Below are 21,015 nucleotides of genomic sequence, written 5' to 3'. Positions count from 1 at the left end.
CCCCGTCGCGGAAGAATTCGATCTCGGGACGTTTGCCCAGCGTAATATCACCTTTAAAAGTGGCATCTCAAAGCAAAGTAAATACCCAACACTGATTTTACCCATCTGTCATGCTAATAAAGCACCTTGAATTGAATTGAGAGAGAGGGGGGGGGAGGGCGAGCGAGAGAGCACAGCCAGGACAGACAGGCAAATAAGATACACTCCACAGACATTCACAACAGCGACATATCATAAAACGTTTGCACATATAGTTAAATTATTATTTGTTTTTCAGGAAGTTCAAAAAAACACTTGAATTACTTATCCAGTCTCTTGAAATAAAATGATTTTTCAAGCAATGCAACTAACGTCGGGCAACGTGTTTTTTTTAATCCAACATTGACAGCCACATCTTAAATCTTGTCAGTCAGCTCTTTTTTCTCTATTTGAATTGTGGCGATTCAAACAACCTGGGATAACAAGTGGTCTCAAAGTCACCGAACTCACAGAGCTTCAACAACAGATGACAATTCCCTTAGTCCTTCCTTAGTCTTCCTTAAATTGTCAAATTATGAGTGAATAAAAGCATTTTATTAAAAACTAAATGCAAATTATTTTTTTAATTATTTGTTTAATTTAAAAACTCCCTTGCTTTTAACAGAGCATTTCATAATTTCTAACTACGAAAATTATTAAAACTGTGACACTTATCATTCAACCAGAGCTCGAAATATCAGAAGGATCCTCAAGAGCACAGCAAAGACTGTATTAAAAGTATTCTAGTGACAAACTAGTATACTTTAGATCTTTTTTTCTGAACCGGGGAAAATCTGATCATGTTTCTCTATAACAATAAAAAAAACATTCTCTTGCACATCACCTTTATGTGATATCACCTTAAGGACAGCACATACAAGGGTTAATTGCACAATGGACCGCGCAAAGAAATGTAAAATAGTGTTCTTTAGGTGTGAGGGCAGGAGTGGATCGCAGAAGGCATAATCAGCAAATTAGGAAAACAAAGAACAGGACAGGCGAGACTTTTATCCAGAGAGCGAGTGACCAGAAAAAGGAACAGCTGTTACGCCCAGGTTTTACGCTCTCTCTCTGCTGAATGAATAAAAGCATTTTATTAAAAACGCGTATGCGTTTGTCTGGGTATTTACTTTGTAATCTGTGGTTTACATCTACTGTATTGCTTTGACATGCCACTTTTAAAGGTGATATGTAAAATAAAGTTTTTTATTATTGTTATAGAGAAACATGATCAGATTTTCCCTGGTTCAGAAAAAAGACGATTAAAATCTGTAATCTTTCCACTTGTATGTCATCGGAAAATACAAGAAGTTTCTGCTTTGTGTAAGGATGGTATCAAAAAGTAATCTAAGTGGTAAGAAAGCTGTGCTCCTCAAAGCGCTTTACAGGATAAAAACAATAAGAACAATAGTGTTAGGCTGGGCAAACGATTTTTCTATAGAAATACAAAATGAGATATAATGATGTGTTCCGGCTTAGACATTAACGAGTACAACCCCCCTCTCTGAGGGAGTGCTGGCTGTGACGAATTAAACCGGTTTCACAGGTATTTTCAAAGTAGAAGGGGGCGAGATTTCCAGCGAAAGACACCTCCCCCCTCCAAAACCAAGGAAGTACAGTATTTACTAGTTAAGAAAGCTAGGCTCCTCAATGAAATCGCTTTAACATGCAAATGCGTTGGTGTAACAGTCCAGGCGTGGCAAGCTTCTAATGTCAACTCGACTACGGCGAAAGGAACCCTTCTTTCATTGGAAGACAATGAACATATTCTAGCCCTAAATGAATTAATAGCAAACATGGTTTACATAAAATACATTTTTCCAAGAAAGTTTATAATAATACGATCTATAGTTGAAATCTGAGCCTAAATAAAAAGAAAAAGCATTTTCAGAGAGCAATTACGCTGTATTTATGTAGAATAAGTGATTAGGTTTATGAGCAATCTAATTACTTATTCGTTTAAAACGCTATATAAAATAAAGTTTATTATTAATTTGCTGGACAGAGTGGTGAACATTATTATGCATAAGACAAAGATAACGATCCTGATCAGTTTAGAAATCTGTGTACGCTGTAAGGTTTTTACTTCTTAAACTTTTAAAATACACGTTTCGAATAGAAAGATATCCTCTTCCTGGTACAGTATGTATAGCAAACCAGCACGTCTTTTTTCTCCAATCAGAGGGGTGTCAGATGGTGTCAGCCAATCACCATTCTGAAGCCCTACCATAATCTCTGGTATGGGGAGACCCCAGAATTCTGTCCCATAGTTTAGATAGATGATAGATACTTTTATTGATCCCGTGAGGGAAATAAAGTAAATCATTTTCATTTTAGGAAATTATTAAATGCTCAGTTAAAAGCAAAGGAGATTGTCTGTTATAGTGGACATAAAAACAAGAGTTCGCTGGCATTATATCCTAGAAGACACAGACCAGCGCCAGACCGGGAGAATGCCCGCAGCGTAAAAGAAAATGCCTGATGAACTAGGGATTGGACAGTTTCCAAGTGCTTGTACAATCGATGGAAATGTTCAAATAAATGTGCAAAAGAAACAAACAAAATTATCATTTATTTCTTTATCATATTGGCTAGCTAATGTCCTCTCTTTGCTAGTTAGTGGCTGTGTTTTTGCGTTGGGTAGCAATGGGTGACTGTTCTCAGGCGGAAGATGTAAACAGCTTAATTTTCGTGTTAAATAATTTTTTTAAATTAAAATTCATTCTATACAGCAATCGCATATTTGGGTACTGTTTCGTAAAACTTTCATGCTTAAAATGTTTAGGGAGAAATGGAAGACCGGTGTGTATTTTTTCTTTAAACTACCAAGACCAGCCATACACAGTACAGTTTACGTACATACAGTAATGTTTATGTTCCTAAATTCATATCGTTTATGACCTTCAGATGCATTATGCTCCTCTTCTTTTTATGCTCAGCTACTAAAATTTCCCTTTAGTGGTAAAATTCCATATAAATATTCAAAACTACTGCGGGTTTGTATCGCGCATTTTGAATGGCTGCATCTGTATGTCCCGGCAGCATGCGGACACTTTGTGCATGCACATGCATCTCTCCTTTACCCAATCAGAATCCTAGCCCATGTAAATGTCAGCATCCAAGAGGGAACAAGGAAAAAAGATGCTTCTAAGAAATGTAGTGGAGTAAAAGTACATTTTTATTTCTAAACCAAAGTATTTGAGTAAAATTCAAAGAATCCTGAAAATAATATACTTAAGTAAAGAGGTCCTCTCCCTTGCCAGTACACCAGGCATTCTATACTGGACTGGACCCAGTGGAAATCTAGGATTTATTTCAGGATGAGCTCCCCTCTATTTTCCACTGGCAGATTGGTGGGCTCAATCTTCTGGGTTGTCAATGCAGGTTTGAGCAGGGACACTTGGAACGCCAAGGATGGTCTCAATGAATGTGGAAGGGAAATACCATAGGTTATGGTTTTCACACACTCCAGGACCTTGCACAGGCCGATGTAAGAAGGCACCAGTATCGATTTTTCCGAGTGATCTTGTACTGTATAATCTATACAGGGAGGTGTTGTAACAGAAAGAATAAGGTTCTGGATCCCGAGATGAAGTTAAACAAACACACGGGTTCAAGGAACAATAGAACCAAAGTCTTGTTTCCCGCAAGAAACAACAAAACCGAAGTATTGTTCAAAGTGTAGGTACAAACTTTTAGTTTATATAGCCCTTTCCTGCCGCTTATGACGTTGCTCATTATTATGGTGGGGGGGGAGGTCACGGTGTTTGGCCAGTTAACAGACCCTGGCCGAATGGTCAGTTAGATCACATCCCCAGGGGGTTTCCTAGCTGGTATCTGGAATCCTTATCAGTTATCCCCTTTTCCTGCCATAAACTCCAGCCTGTTGCTTAGAAGTCTAATCTTCATGCTGAAAAGGACTTAGTTAACCCCTTCTTCACATCTTGTATCTTTCTTCAGAGGCAAGGTCCTGTCTTTTGTGGTACAAAGAAAACTCCTGCCCCTGCAGGTGATGATGAAGGGCAGATAAAGCTTCTTTGGAGATTTACCTGAATATATTTTTTTATCCCCTTGGTTTCACCTTGGCAAACTGGCAATCTCTAGAGGGAAATGTTCTGGGAATAAGATCAATGGCACAGTCATAGTCTCAGCAATTTGTGGCTTTCTTTTTTGAAAAGCTATAGGTGTATTCTTTATATTCTAGTGGTACTGTAGGTCTGAAAGATCGGAAAGCATGATATACCTCCTACAAAAGAATAGTATAGGAGGCAGGACTCTTGACAATTAGATCCCCAGTTGTTAGTTGTCTGGTTGCCCAATCTAGATGGGGGTTTTATCTTTCAAGCTACAGTACTGTAGTGGTTTGATGGGTTTACTGAGACAATTATTAATTGTAGCAGTAATCACGAGGTTGTTCGTTGAGGCTTTTAGAAAATCAATCGTCAGAACAACTAACAACGCACACACACGGGTTCAATACACGGGATACATTTATTAATATAACTGTGCACCTAACATATACTAGTCTGCCTGGATACGAGCGGCAGACCTTGCGGTGAGGGTTATCAATATACAAGGTATATAATCTCGAAGAGATGCAAACACAAAGAGATACACAACAGAGAATATATGTCAATATATCGTTCGGTTACCAAATCGCTAATCAGTGTTATTACCCACTGTTACTCTAAACTCGGAAGTAAATACATTACTCATGAATTAAATTGATAACAACTTGTGTTGAGGTACAATTGAATTCTCGAGACGCAATGTAGAACATGGGGTTTACTTATCCACTGTGTTTGGATTTGGAATTTCCCGGCACGAACACCAAACCAGCTGACAGGCTCTGTTGCAGCCTCTGTTCCAGCGGTTGTCCAATGGGCGTTGTGACGGCGTCCTCTGGCTACCGGCCAACCAGTCGAGGTGCAGCTCGGAGGAATCTAACTGCGGCGCGCAGGGCAGTCGTTGCTCCGAGGGGATCTACCAGCAGTCCGGCTGGCTAGTAGAAAGTCTCTATGCACAGAGTGTGACCGCGAGTCCTCACAAGTCACTCTTTTGCCTGGGAAGAAACTGGTTCGTTCCCGGTCCAGCGCTGCTTCTGAATAAGCTATTCAGGTTGTCGACGAGGGTCCAACTGTAGGCTGCCGTTGATCAAGCGGAGCATTCACGTTGGTAGAATTCTGAGTACGTACGGGATCCTCGGCCTCGCGCTTTGAACAAAGTCCAAGTCCTTTTGCAGACAACAGCAGTTGTCACGTGATTGTCTCTGAGGATGCGCGAAAATGGCCGAGGAGAGCCCAGAACTGAGCTTGTGCTCCCTTTTTGATCAAGACCCAGATGTGTGCTGATTGGTTGAGAGTTTGGCGGGCATTGGAGACCCACGTGGTATTACCATGCCCTGCCACTCCCTGATTGGTTGGTCAAGGTGAGATATAAGTCACTTACTCTTGACACTTAGGAATGCAGTCCAGATGTCCATTCGGCACTCCCTAGACTGATAGGCGCCAATAGATGACCATTGATCATGATAGCCAGGCTCAGCTAATTGCATCCCCGTCTGGGAGCTTGTTTCTTATCACAAGAAAACACTCTTAAATCAGCTTGCATGAATTCTTTCTCTGTGGCTGCACCACAGAGATGGAGGGTGAGATGGGGCCTCTTTTAGGAGCATACCAACGCTTAATTCTGTCTTATTAACAAGCATTGCCGCTACATATCCCCCCTTTTTGAAGGTCACGAGGTCCTGAGGCGTTGTTGCCTTCAAAACAAAAACAGAGTTAAGTGATGTCTGTTGTACCCCGGTGGATTCTACCACCCAATATTCACATTACCTCTCGAGAATTTGTACAGGAAATAGTGTTGGAAAGAACCTTGCGTATACCTGCTCTCAGTTATAAGGTACATAGAAATGAGGCATCGGGCGTCATCATTAGCCCTAGACCTTAAACTTCCGGCAGTTCACTATCAGTATCGGATAGCTCTGCAGCAGGCAGACGTTTGGGCGTGGTTACCTGATTTCGGTGATAAACCATTGCTCCCTTTGTCTCATTCAAACTACCCCGCAAGGCTTTGATACAAGAGAACAGCATCCAACACATTACCCCAGCCATGATCCAGCTACCCAGCAGCAGTGTCAAGATGACCACGTTTACTGTTCCTAGCGCCCCAGAGGATCCACAACGACTGTGCTTGGGACCTACCAGTGTAGTTTTTAAGTTTGTGTCGTTGAGAACAAATTCGACTACCTGTACACCCTCAAGACTTACTGTCTCTTGGATTCTCTCATCCAAGTCAACGCTGTGTCCTCTGAAAGCGTCCACAATCTCGAGTTCCGTTTCATACAGTTCTGACTCCAGGTGATACAGTGCTAAATCGTTGAGATGCACTATAGCTCCTTCAGGAACTTGTAGAAAAACTGTTTGGTTGGGTAGCTGCACTTCGGTAGCTGTATCATGTCTGTCATAGGTTATTGTAACCGTTAACTGTGGTGTGCTGACCAGCCAATTCTTTCCCACCTGCTCAACCTGGGGTTCGTTAACCTCACGTTTGCTCGTCACTGTGGCTTTACACTTTTCAGTGGCAGCCCCCTTTCTGATACCACACAACCTCTGAGTTGTGTCCCTAAGGAATGGCTTACTTGGGCATACCCAGTGGATATCCTTGGTTGATATACACAGTTCCAGGTTTGGAACAAGGTACAAATTCGGATCATCCTCCTGGTAAGCTACGAGCGGTGGGGTGGTCAACTTCACATGCATGTCCCCCCTCCAGAAGCCAACGTTCAATATAGACTTGAGTCTATAGATATCCTTGCTACTCACGATGGGAAGGTTCAACAGGAAACCTATTTCCTTGGCTTCGGGGTTGACATGTATGGGAATGGCACTGCCTAGACTGTATGCAAGATGTACTTGCAATGGCTGCACCATCTCGGAAGTGGTTGTCTTCAGTACTTCTTCTACTAAGGACAGTGGAACCAAGTAGGTTGGAATCTGTCCCATGGCTAGGCTAGTTACTGTGGCACTAAGCTCCCTAAGCAGATCCTGCATCAGCATTCTGACCTGTTGCACATAAGCATAGTCCCACTGTAACACGTCGACAATCCTGCCCACGGTGTGGAGGGTGTTATTTAACAGTGCTGCATGAAGGTTTACTGCTAAAATTGTGCCCTGTAAGGTTTTCCCTAGGCTTTCCAGCCGCTGCTGCTGTTGATACAGCTTGTCATAAATTTCTGGCATTTCCTTACGTAACCCAGACACCTGCCTTCTCAGGGTGGTCAGGGTGACAGTGTTAGCAGCAAACAGACCCGCTGAAAATAGCGAACCCACGGCGGAGGCCGCAGCAATCAGACCCCCCAAGAACCTTTTGGGGCGGCTGAGGCCCGTCATCTCCTCCTGGGTGACTGTTGCCTTCCTCAGCTGGCGGAGCATGTGTATAGTGTCTAGCTGGGCATGCCATACAGTATCCCCAGCCCACTGCCTACCATGATAGGACACCCTACTGTTCATGTTGATGTGCTTCCGAAACACATCATGTGGGTCCAGCCGTACATACACTCGCTGAGTATATGTTCTGCAATTTGTTAACAACAATCCGGGAGCGTCCTGCAGGACTATGCCGGTAGGAGGACCGGGTTCCACAACTTCAAGGGGCTGTGTCGAGGCGATCCACAGTACTGTCAGGACCAGCCGTGGCAGTTTTAGGATTCCCATTCTGGAACACAGATGAGGCACATGGTACAGTTCCACTATATTTTTGAATATATTTTCCTAGCAGGACCTACACTACCGTACCTAACTACCTGCAACTACAAAGGGGCACCCCCCTCTTTGATCGGGTTTAGACTTTTAACCCTATTCTGTGTCCTCCGGCGCCATTTGAGATGGGCGATACAACCGGAGGTGGTTGCGATGCACCCACTTGTAGACCAGAGATTGCCTTCCCTTTTCAATCCGAATTCGATAAGCTACCGGTGATACCTTATCAACAATCTCGTGGGGTCCTGTCCAACTGGGTAAGAACTTCCGAGCCACCCCAGTGGGTTTGGCAAATTGGAAGTACAGGACCTTGTCTCCTACTTGGAGTTCCTGGTTAACTGCCTTTCGGTCATAGTATGCTTTCCTACCCTCTGCACTCCTTCCCAGATTGTTCTGGGCAAAAGCAAAGGTTGCCTGCAGATGTGCTCGCAGGTCTGACACATACTGATGGACCGTAGCAGCCCCCGTCATGCTCAGGTCCTCCACCCCATAGAGACAGTGTAGGGGAAGAGTCATCTTCCGACCTGTCATCATCTCAAAAGGTGGGACCCCCGAAGAGCAATGGGGCGTGGCTCGGATGGCCATCAGAACCAGGGGCAGCTTAATGTCCCAGTCCCTACTGTTGGTGGAGACAAACTTTTTGAGCATACTAACCACCGTTCGGTTTGCCCTTTCTGCCTGGCCCGAGGATTGAGGGTGGTAGGAGATATGCAACTGGGCCTTGACCCCAAGCATATTCCACAGGGTTGCCATTACTGTAGCTGTGAAATGGGTTCCCCGATCCGAGTCCACGGTCAGGGGGAGTCCCCATCGGCTGAACACATGGTTCACCAACAGCACTGCAGTTGTCTCTGCCGTGTCGTTGGGTGCTGGGTGAGGAAATATTTGTTCCCTCTGGATGACCTCACCAGCGGCCCCACCCAATCCATTTGTAGATTGGACCAGGGGAATGTCATGCCCTTTATCTGGAGTGGTGCACGGTGCAAGGGCCGTGATGGTTGGAACTGGCTGCACGTCAGACACCCCTTTACATACGCGGCGATGTCTTGGCCCATGTGAGGCCAGAATGCCACCTGCTGGATAGTGTCGTACGTGGCCTTGATTCCCCGGTGACCCCCACAGGGTTCGTCATGAGCGTGTTGGATCATGACCCCCCGATGACAGCGGGGAACTACCCACTTTGGGACACCTTGTGCAACTGGTTCCTCAAACCAACAACCCCTTTATAATTTTTAGGTTGTCTTTCACCTCTGCCAGCTCCTTCAGCTCCAGAGACTGGCTCAGCACCTGCTCTGAAAGAGGTTGACGCACTGGGTCAGCGATATGCTGATACATTTGCCCAATTGCTGGGTCCTGTTTCTGCATTTCCGCAAGATCGGTGTTAAAACCCTGTGACCCAAGCACTACAGATTGAGGGTCGGCTCCGACATCCTGTCTAGCCCTGCTTCGGGTGACCGCCTTGACCTCAGCCACGGTTTCTGGGGGTAGCCATTCCTGCTGGAACTGCCAGGGATCACCCTCTAAGGCGCCAGATTTGGCCAGCCGGTCGGCCTCATCATTCCCGTCTTTGTCGGGTCCCTTCACCTGGGAGTGTCCCTTCACCTTCCTCCAGTAAACCATCATTCCAGCCTCGGTCGTGAGCTTGTCACTGGCCAGGAACAACTCTTTGTTCTTTACTTCCTTGCCCCGGGCATTTTTCATGCCGTTACCCTTCCAATACGGAAGATGGGACACGAAGCTATGTCGGGCGTAGTTCGAGTCACTACAGATGACAAATTGTTTAAGGCCATTTGTCAGGGCCTGCTGGAGGGTGATCAGCACCCCAGCTACTTCCGCATACTGACTAGTCTTTGGTCCTAGCTTATAGCGGGTCGGCCCACAGGGAGTATTGTCTTGCCAGACTACACCTACCCCTGCTAGCACCTGCTGTTCGTGGCGAAAAGAGCAACCGTCAACATAGGCCATGGGTAAGCCCTGGCCCACGTTCTCATCGTAGTACCGATGATTGTTCGGTAGCTCAGCAGCGGGAATCATTTCTGGAGCTTCCATGTCAGTGTCACAGCTGTGACACACTTGGCCCAAAGCCAGGCCCTGTCCCAGGTACATTTTCTTGCTCTGTGCATAACGTACCTCTATCTCATAGTCTTGTAGGGCCATCATCCATGCCACAATCCTGCTATTTGACACCCTGCCTGCTTTCAGTCTCTGGCTATGCAGGAATGTCACAGGTTGGTGGCAGGTTTCGATGATGATCTTTTGTCCCCCTACATAACTACGGAAGTGTTCTACCGACCAGACCGTAGACAACAGGGCCTTCTCGCAGTCCAAGAACTTTTGCTCCACTGGGGTCAGGGCTCGACTGGCATACGCCACCACCCTTCACTCTTGGTCATATTCCTGACTCAGAGCAGCCCCAAGGCAGTGCTCTGAGAACCCTGCTTCAAGGTAGAAGACCTTATTTTTGTCAGGGTAGGCCAAGCACGGCGCACTACCGAGTTTGCGGTTCAGCTCCATCACAGCCTGTTCTGGGGAAGGTCCCCACTCAAAGGGCATGTCTTTCTGCAACAGCTTGTGGAGGGGCCTTGCTATTTCAGCGTAATCCTCAATGAACTGCCGGGAATAATTACATACTCCCAGAAAGCTGCGCAGTTCAGACAGGTTAGTGGGCGACTTCATATTCTGGATAGCTTGGACTCTGCTGGACTGTGGCTGTATGCCTTGGGCTCCAACCAACAGTCCCACGTACTCCACTTGGGTCCTACACCACTGTCCCTTAGCCAGAGACAGTTTGGCCCCTGCACGGGAGAGCTGGGTCAACACATGCCTGATCTCGGCCATGTGTTCTTCCCAGGTCTGACTCCGCATCAGAATATCGTCCACATAGACCAGGTTGCCCCTGGCGGCTGCATCACTCATGGCTTTGTGCAGAAATATGTTGAACTCCGCTGGGGAGTTGGAATACCCAAAGGGGCATCGATTCCAGGTGAACTGCCTGTTTCCGAAGGAAAAGGCCAGTTTGTACTGGTCTGTCGGTTCTACCTTAAGGGTCCAGAACCCATTGGCCACATCCACTGTGGTGAAATATTTCGCTGTTGTCACCTTGGCTAACTCCTGATCTAGGTAGATCATTGGCCATCGTGACAAAGGAACCTGTTTATTCAGCTGCCGGTAGTCAATGGTCAGACGCCACTTACCATTGGGTTTCAGCACCGGCCACAGTGGGGAGTTATAAGTGGAGTTACACTCCCTTATGATCTGACGCTCTAGTAGAGCATCCAACGTCTGCTTTATGGACTCGTATGCCGTGAGGGGAATGCGATACTGCCTGACATAGGTTGGGCGGGCGCCAGGGGCTGTGGGAACGCGCACTGTGTGCAAATCCGTCACCCCGCAGTCATAGGCGTCCCGTGCAAACACTTCCTGGAAATCCTGGAAGATCTGACGCAGCTGCTGACGCTGGCTTTCCGTTTCCAGGGCATCTGCCTTACCAACCTGTTCCTGTACCTGCTCTAGGAACCCCGCTTTTGACGGCATGGCGGTATCCCGGGTCGCACTCTTGGCTGAGTGGTCCGTCGGAACACCTGCGTGTACTGTGTACACAACCATCTCATCCTTATCGCTAAGGTCCACTCTGCACACCTCCTGGTTGCAGAATCCCTCTATTGGCATAACTGCGATCATCCGCCGGGGGTAGGTGTAGTACACCTGCTCGTTTCCCCCCTCCCTGGCCAAGGGACCAGGGAGCTGCCCCAGTACTGGGATGGCCAGTTCGAAATCATAGAAACCATTGTCAATTACCAGTCCCATGTCAGTGCGAGCAGGGATTTTGACATCTTGTTTTGCTGTGTTCTGCACCAACAGGCAGGTGGCTCGGCCATTCCGTTCCAGTCTGGGGGTACCACAGACTGCTAGGTTCAGTCTGATAAACTGAGCTGATGGTTGGAAGAAAACCATCTCAGCATCCATTCTCTGTCCCTTCTTCAGGACAAGGCGTACCGGAATCCCTGCTGTTGATGCAGGAACGATCAGGTCCGATTCATTTACAACCTGGCAGGCCTGAGGAATCGTCTGACCTGACTGGATGTTCTCGGGGTCGCCGCTTAGAGAGTGGGCATCTGGGTTCACCCGTGTCCACAGCACACTGTTTACTGTGTCCAGCTGGGCGCCCAGTCGAACCAAGAGGTCTGCACCAATACAGACCGAATTGGTCAGCTGAGGTGCTACCTGGAAGTAGTGAGCAAACTTCCTTTTTCCGATGGAGATGGAAGCTACACAACTTCCTTTGCTCCAAATGGACCTATGAGGTGGGGGTGCCCACCACAGAACTGCGTCACCAGGGTCACCTGACGGCTTCGCGACAGGTCCTTGAACAGACCTTCACTGATTATGGACTTCTCAGAGCTGAGGCTGAGAATTACATCATCAACCTGCACTTCTGCAACCTGGACCCCTCCCACCACCATGGGGTGGTAGTCCTGGTCCCCCTGAGGTACCAGGGCGCACAGAAAGGACTCCCATTCATTACCGGACAGGGAGATCCACTCTTCTTCAGGGATGAAAAAGGGGTGTGCTTTACCTGGCGGGTCAAGCAGCTGCTCGGAGCACTGCTCCTGTAGTTGGGAGACCGTGGGAGTGCTGGCCTGGGCAGGACTTCCCTGTAGTTTTGGAAAGCAAGAAGAGACATTTATTTCTCGTCCAGAGGAACCAGGTGGAACCTCCAACTCAGCTATAGTGTTCAGTGGGCACTGTGTGGTCACAGCATAACCACTGAACCCCCCTTTTTGCTGTACGACAGGCTTAGGGTTTTTGACCTGAGCCCACAATTTTCCACGCTGGCAGTCCACCAGAGGCTCCAGCCTGTCAAGCAGGTCTTGGCCAATGAGTAGTGGCTCTGTTTTAAACCTAGAGATGTAAACAGGATGCACCACATTCATTGGCCCGAACCTAAGTGCCACCCACACTCGGTGTGTGATCCGGGCATGATCCTGGAATATAGCTGGAAATATCTATCTTACACGGTTCTACCTTAAGTCTGATGCCTTTTCCTTTCGCTACTCGCTTGAGCTCGCTGAGTAGATCGGCTGACATCAAACTAATTTCAGCCCCAGTGTCAATCAGTGCTTCTCTATCTAAGACGCTTTCAAGAGAAACCTTGATATAAATACGCCTTGCTTTGCCTTTCTGGCTGAGATTCCCTAAGAATTGTTGGAAGCCTGCCTTTCCTTTGACTTCAGGGGCGGGGTCAGCGCCCAACTCAGAGTCACAGCCTTCTTTCAGGCAGGAACCCTCCCACCCAATCAGATTGACTGAGGGAGGGGTTTGGGGTGGATCCCCGCCTCCTCCAGTGAGAAGGGGCGTGGTCCCCCTAAACTCATTCACGCTTCCGGCATTCGGTGCGGAAGGTTTTCCCTGTCCTGGTCTCTCAAGCAGGGCTTGTTCAAGCCGGGCCAGGCGGGCTGCAGTCGACTCCCTTCATCCAGCCTTATAATAGGCTCTGCCTGAGCCCTTGCCTTCCCCGTAGCGCTCACGGCGGCTCTGACGCTTAGTGCGGTCCTGCCTGCCTATTTTGCGCCGGGGCTTATAGGGCTCAGGAACCTCAGCTCCCTCGAGCTGAGGCGAGTCGTCAACCCTGCTGGCTTTAGTGGCGAACACGGCCGTTTTAGCAGGTTTTCGCTCTGAGGAAGCAGAGACTTCAGCTCCCCAGGCTTTTTGAGCCAACCTTCTAATGTCAGCCATTTTCATCGCTTTTGCATCTGTGTGCATCACAATCATTTTCCTGACTGAGGGATGCAGATTAGCAATGAATAAACCTTTGAAATTCACGTTCTCTTCGCAACCCTCTTCATTCCGCCCTGCAAAATAAGTGCACCTAAGCCTCTCATAATAGTCGCGAGGGGCTTCACCTTTTTCGTGCTTAATATGGTGCGCAGCGGCCACGGCAGCTATCGGATCGATAAAAGCCGAAAATTCTCCGCTCATTGCCTGACACAGCTCCTCAAAGCTATTACAGACCTCCGGTCCTTGTCTGGACATCCACTCGTGTACCGCTCGGCTAGTAGTTTTCCTTACTAACAAAGCCTTTTCCTGTTCGGAAGCTCCAGGCATAAACTGCAAAGTATGTCTCAGCTCATCGATGTAGGTTTCCACATTATTCCCTGACACTGATGGGTCAAACCTTTCTACATCTTTGGCTAACTGCCTCAGGGAGTGGAGGTTAACTTTTACGGTTTCTCCGCGGGCAGGGGGACGGCCGTGATCAGGAGAAGGGGGTCTCTGCCTGAATTGCATCGCCCTTGCGTCTCGCGCAGGACTCGGCGATCTCCCCCATGCCGATCCGACCACAGACCCTGGCCGGGAGAAACCTCCTCCCGGCGCGCTGGGTGAGCACTCCGGGCTGCTAGGTGGGCTGGCATGCAAGTGGGATCTAGCCTGTTTTGCTTCCAGTACGGCAGCATCTAACTCCTTTTGCCTTTCCTGGTTGAGCTCATTTAAACTCTCAATTTCTTTTTCTTTTTCTTTCAAGCTCGCTTCCAGGTCTCTCCTAGCTACCTCAGCCGCAGTTTCTCTAGCAGACAGGTCATCTAATTTACCTAAAACTTCCCTGAGTCTGTCTTCACTTTCCTCATTTTTCACTCTCTTTTCTCTGATTATATCCATCAACTCAACTCGCTCCGCCTTATATCTCTCTAGCTTTCCCTGAAGCTTTTGAAACTTTGTCAGCTCGGACAAAGACAGTTCCAACTGTTTAGCTAGATTTAAGGCGAAACTCGATAGGACCTGAACTGCGTTCACGGACCCTCCTGTGTTAAGCTGGTTCGCTACTTTAGCTACTAAATCTACTTGCAGCTTCTCAATATCATCAAAGTTCAACTTTTCGATACCGCTCCAGTAACCAGGATTGTTGTCGCTAGAAATAGTACTTATAAGCGACTCCACTTCAGACATTTTAGCAGCCATTGTCATTACGTCAGAGAAACGTTAAGAGTATTACTTTTTTTTTCTTTTACTAAAATACAGTATGGAATTTAAACACCCGAGCAGATGGATTTCCAATCAGCACACGTTACACTAAACGCTAGAAAACAGGGGGATTTCTTTGCGCAGTTATCAGCACACCCGGTATTCGCGTATAGAAGCCGCGGCGCTGTGCTGAACTTGAACTCACAGCAATATCAGTTATTCTGTGCGATTGATTCTCATTTCATTCTAAACTCCGCCCACCCAGGGACGCCATTAAATGTAGTGGTTTGATGGGTTTACTGAGACAATTATTAATTGTAGCAGTAATCACGAGGTTGTTCGTTGGGGCTTTTAGAAAATCAATCGTCAGAACAACTAACAACGCACACACACGGGTTCAATACACGGGATACATTTATTAATATAACTGTGCACCAAACATATACTAGTCTGCCTGGATACGAGCAGCAGACCTTGCGGTGAGGGTTATCAATATACAAGGTATATAATCTCGAAGAGATGCAAACACAAAGAGATACACAACAGAGAATATATGTCAATATATCGTTCGGTTACCAAATCGCTAATCAGTGTTATTACCCACTGTTACTCTAAACTCGGAAGTAAATACATTACTCATGAATTAAATTGATAACACCTTGTGTTGAGGTACAATTGAATTCTCGAGACGCAATGTAGAACATGGGGTTTACTTATCCACTGTGTTTGGATTTGGAATTTCCCGGCACGAACACCAAACCAGCTGACAGGCTCTGTTGCAGCCTCTGTTCCAGCGGTTGTCCAATGGGCGTTGTGACGGCGTCCTCTGGCTACCGGCCAACCAGTCGAGGTGCAGCTCGGAGTAGGACGGGCGGAGGAATCTAACTGCGGCGCGCAGGGCAGTCGTTGCTCCGAGGGGATCTACCAGCAGTCCGGCTGGCTAGTAGAAAGTCTCTATGCACAGAGTGTGACCGCGAGTCCTCACAAGTCACTCTTTTGCCTGGGAAGAAACTGGTTCGTTCCCGGTCCAGCGCTGCTTCTGAATAAGCTATTCAGGTTGTCGACGAGGGTCCAACTGTAGGCTGCCGTTGATCAAGCGGAGCATTCACGTTGGTAGAATTCTGAGTACGTACGGGATCCTCAGCCTCGCGCTTTGAAGTCCAAGTCCTTTTGCAGACAACAGCAGTTGTCACGTGATTGTCTCTGAGGATGCGCGAAAATGGCCGAGGAGAGCCCAGAACTGAGCTTGCGCTCCCTTTTTGATCAAGACCCAGATGTGTGCTGATTGGTTGAGAGTTTGGCGGGCATTGGAGACCCACGTGGTATTACCACGCCCTGCCACTCCCTGATTGGTTGGTCAAGGTGAGATATAAGTCACTTACTCTTGACACTTAGGAATGCAGTCCAGATGTCCATTCGGCACTCCCTAGACTGATAGGCGCCAATAGATGACCATTGATCATGATAGCCAGGCTCAGCTAATTGCATCCCCGTCTGGGAGCTTGTTTCTTATCACAAGAAAACACTCTTAAATCAGCTTGCATGAATTCTTTCTCTGTGGCTGCACCACAGAGATGGAGGGTGAGATGGGGCCTCTTTTAGGAGCATACCAACGCTTAATTCTGTCTTATTAACAAGCATTGCCGCTACAGTACTCTGAATATTATTGGGCAATGAGGGACTTTAATGCACAGGAACTCGATAGTTTCCTGATGCAATACTCCACAGGTTAGGGTTGAGGGCTTGGTATTCAAATCTACCATCCCTCATCCCAGGGAAGAGTCATCAATGGCTTAGATAGGTAGTGCTGGAGAGCTGAGAAGTAATCTCTGAGCAGTTGCTGATAAAACTAATAAAATTGCCCACCGCAACAGGGTCTATAAAGGTTTCTTCTTGCCAGCTTCCTGATCCCCAATCGGTTGTTACTGGTAGTGTGACTCAAAGTAATTTGGGGGAGGTTTAGAGACACTCCTGTCCATCTATTGATACCAATACTGATCTTTCTGGCTACGGTCAGAACAGAGGTCTTTTCATCTGCATCATCATTCTCCAGCGATCGGCAGCTTTGTCTTGCCAGACTGTGCGGGCTGCCGAGCTTCCTTCTGATTGGACTTCAGCTCCATTATCTGCTGGAAGGAGGGATTAGAAGGAGGTGGCTTTTTGTGCTGTTGCATTTGTCCATGCCTCTCTGTATGGCATTCCCTTAGGCGGATAACTTATGATATCATTTTACTCATCATAGCAATTTTTTTTTGCTTGCTGCTGTACTGCTGTTTCATGACATTTCAAATCACCAGCCATTTCCCTGTATTCTACTGAAGCTCCTTTTACTGGATTCCTTTTACTTGCTCCATCTTTCTATTATACTGCAGCTTTTGTTAAGGAAATAAAAACTGCATTGCAGCAATTGGCTGAAGCCCAAGCGCAAACTTAGAGCACTTCTAGAAATAGCCACTGGGCAGGCAAACTGGATCTGATGCAGTGAGGGCTGTGGTAGAAATAGTGCTGAAGAAGTACAGATGCTGCCTGTAGTGCAGTGAGATGACTAATGGTAAAAAAATCCTACACAAATCCTAGGACTAAAAGTAAAAAATATACAGTAGGTAGAAGCTCTCAACCAGGAAAGATCATCTGCAGAGCTGGTGTCTAATAAGGCTTGCCACTGGGCAAAAAAAAACAGTATTCTGCAAGCGAAAATGAGATGCTAGGTAGAAAAAGAAAAAAGATTTTACTGTCTTAATGCTCTCAATGAAGTAGTTGAGATGACAGCGAGTAAACAAAGTGTTTGCATTAATTGAGCAGCATAGCTCAATGATGGTGCACTGAGCCAGCAGAGTGAGATGCCATAAATAAGCAGCTTCTTAAAGTGATTGAGACCTACGTTGACTGACGTTCTGACCTAGCTTGTGCAAATACTGCAGTTGTTTTTAATTTAACTCATCTAAGCAGAGTGGTGTTTCAGTGCTAGATTTCTCACCTACCACATGGGAGTTTGATTCCCAGCTAATCCCCAATCCCCCAATTCCCAGCACAAAACAACATGCAGCAGACTATTCCTAGGCAGCTAGTGAGGTCCCTCCTCACCAGCCAGCCATTTCCATTTGGTATAAACAAGACAAAATAGAGGCAATTTAAAATAAGTTCGATTTGAATGACTTTGTGTGCAGCACAATAAGTTGCAGCTAATACTAGTCTGCAATCTATTAACATCAGTATATTTAAATTGTTGATAGTGCAATTTGCCATTGAGGTACTGTACAGTATGCTCCCCTCAAAAACATTTATGCAATTAGCTCTTGGCATCTAGATGAAGGTAGTCTGCAAGGTCGACACAGATCTGTTAGGACCACGGACTGAGATCAGTGTTGGGTCTTGTAGTGGAGAGCTGCAGAAAACAGGAGGCATGGTAAAAGGAAACACACAGGGGTTTATAGTGCACAAAATAATAGTAACAGTCCATGAGACAGTGAACGGGGGAGACAAAGATTGGCATCCAAATCCAAACAGGTACAAAGGCAGGTCAGGGCACACCAAGGGAGTCCAGCAATTAATCCATCCTGGGACACGACAAGGTTAAAATCCCCGGGAATTGGGAAAATGGAAACAGACAAAACATGGAGGTCCAAAGGTGACTGGGCAAGATCCTCCAGACCCCGGGCTCAGGAAACGGGAGGTGTCGGGAATGAGCCCTATGCCCTCAGGAGACAGATGAAGGGTATCCTGGTGCTAGGCGGGCCTCGCGACATCTTTACCCTAATGATGAACCCTGAGGACTGGAGGAGCTAGTCTTTAAATAATACAGCTAAGAGGGTACACCTGGGGAGATTAACAATCACAAAGACAATAACGGGAGCAGTGGACCGCCCTCTAGGGAGGGATGTTGGGCGTGACAAGATCAGTAACAGAATCTAGACATCAGGGTAAATTTTTAAACATGGGTTTTGGGTCGATTTACATGACAGACTTTTTGAGTCGGGGGGGGGGGGAGCATAATGTTCAAGGTTTTTTAATAGATCAAATATCTATTTTAATTTATTAATGGCATAATTTGTCTTACATAGTTTAAAGTTACATTGTTACACTATACACAGTACTATCTAAACAAACATTTCAAATTACAAATTAGAGCAAAAGAACCTAAGAGACTCAACTGAGCAGTTGCCCAGCTTATGGATGCATTTCACACATACTGTATCAATATTACACCGTCAAGAACATATTTTTATGAAAGTTCATCAGATATCTGTAATGTATGGAATGAACTGAGTTTAAAAAGCCAGGATAATTTATTTATGTAAATATAATGTGCATATTTTGTATTTTATTATTAGAGAAATAATTAATGATTTAAATTATTAAAATACAATTTGTGCATTCCCAAGGAATTAGACTCAGACCTCCTGTGTGGCAGGTAACATTCTATTACTGAACCGCCAATATGTCAGTCTGCTTTGTCAAGTTAAATTAAATCCATTACACTGTAAATAAACATATTATATATTTAATATACACATATTAAATAATAATATGTTCTGATGCGGCTAGGGGCACTGTCATTGATGGGCAGTATTATACAAAGTTTGTCCTGGACTTCACAAACCTTCTTGACCGAACAAAGATGGCAGAATTGATGATCCTTTACACAAAACAGCCAGAAGAATTTGCACTTTGAACAAGGCACAGGTGTGCTACTGGTATTCTCTAGGCAATGAACCCTAAGTGGGAGAGATACTGTTCTGACCTGCAACATAGAAAACAACAAAAGATGTCAATTGCTTTACTAACAGTTTGCACTGTTCAAACTGGCTGCTTGTGAGTACGAACTTAAAAACTGTTCTAATTAACCAAAGAGAACAATGCACACCACAGCACTAGGAATTCAAATTGTTTAAAGAAAATACAGCCAGAGTTGCACAGTCAATTGATACTATTTAAAGAGAGAAAAAGAGAGAGGTAGACTAGAAATTGTTGTAGAAAAAGGAATTGCCACACATTGCCACAAGTGCTAACTTCTTTTATTATATGGAGTTTTAAGGCATATGGGGAGACAAAACCCAAAACATTACAAGTAAAACAAATGAGGACTAGGATGACTAAAACCAGGCACTATTGTTTTGCTTTCTTCTTTTTGAAAGAGCTTAAAAAACAGACTATGTGGAAGTGTGAAGATGGTGACAAGCTTTTTTTCCATTTCTTTTGGTCTTTTTTTTTTTAAAGCAGAAAACACTTATTTTTCTTTTTCCAGGGGGACAGCTTTGTTATCCCAATGTATTGAATGTATCTTAATTCTTCATTTAATAAACCTTTTTTGTGATAATGATATGAAAGGCAAAGGAATGTCTTTGTTTTAAAGCCCCACCCATATTCCAACCTATGGGTGTTTGGACTCCCCCTTATTGTAATAACTTACAATATTAACACCAATATTTAAAACTACTGTTATTATAATTGCTTGCTGAGCAAATGAAACCAAACAACCCTGAAATATTTCAAAATTAAGGAATATATGTACATAAAAACACTAAATGAAAACTTACATGAAATTACTGAGAAACACACTTAAAAGAACATATTATAGATCAGAAATACATTACATAAGTACTTATATAACTTATGTCTTTTCAAATATATGTTGTTTATTATTTTTAATTTGAACCTTGCAAGAGTTAATGGGAAATGAAGTAAAAAAGGAGCAATCAAAACGTTTCCAACATAGCAGCAAATAACCAAGTTAAAGATTGTGATGCAGAAAATGTTTATAGTATATAGAAGGTGGGCTATTGTTGTATATCTATTTTTTTATTTTTACCTACCACTACCAGATAGATGCACTACTGTAAATATATTTTAGATTCATAAATATATATATTGTTAAAAACATTCTGAAGGTTAATATTGTTCAGAAACATTGGTATTTTTTATTTTCAGCCATTACAATTTCCCTTTAGGGTGCCACCAATTTATCTTCTTTGGCTGTTAAAAGCTAGATTGACGTACTGAATCATTTCATGAAATGACACAAATAGCTTGCAGTGGACAAGAGTTTTGGCATGCATTCTGAATAGCTGTAAATGTTTCCTGTAACTGTTAGTTTTGAAGAATCTTGCTTCCTTGAATTCCTTGAGATTTGAGGTGTAGCGGCGAGGCTTAATAATAAGACAGAATTAAGTGTTTCTGAGCTTTCCCAAATTAGGCCTCATTTCTCTGTTCATCTCTGTGGTGCAGCCACAGAGAAACCATTCATGCAAGGTGATTTAAGGTCCAAGGACAGCTCCCA

The 21,015-nt window shown here is 45.3% G+C and overlaps 1 long non-coding RNA gene across 1 annotated transcript; it reads right to left on the bottom strand.

Moving 5' to 3' along the window:
• Positions 1-5,908: 5,908 nt before the first annotated feature.
• On the bottom strand, positions 5,909-13,871 carry LOC148653657 (uncharacterized). Its single transcript, XR_015941727.1, has 3 exons — positions 13,791-13,871; positions 12,355-12,433; positions 5,909-7,734 (listed from the first exon to the last, which is right to left on the bottom strand). It is a non-coding gene; the product is annotated as an uncharacterized LOC148653657 (long non-coding RNA).
• Between the last annotated feature and the right edge of the window lie 7,144 nt (positions 13,872-21,015).

Source organism: Lepisosteus platostomus, chromosome 10 (genome assembly GCF_059453375.1).
Source record: "Lepisosteus platostomus isolate fLepPlt1 chromosome 10, fLepPlt1.hap1, whole genome shotgun sequence".
NCBI classification, from domain to species: domain Eukaryota; kingdom Metazoa; phylum Chordata; class Actinopteri; order Semionotiformes; family Lepisosteidae; genus Lepisosteus; species Lepisosteus platostomus.
The sequence above is the reverse complement of the archived record's forward strand: the minus strand, read 5'-3'. Positions and strand labels throughout refer to the sequence as shown.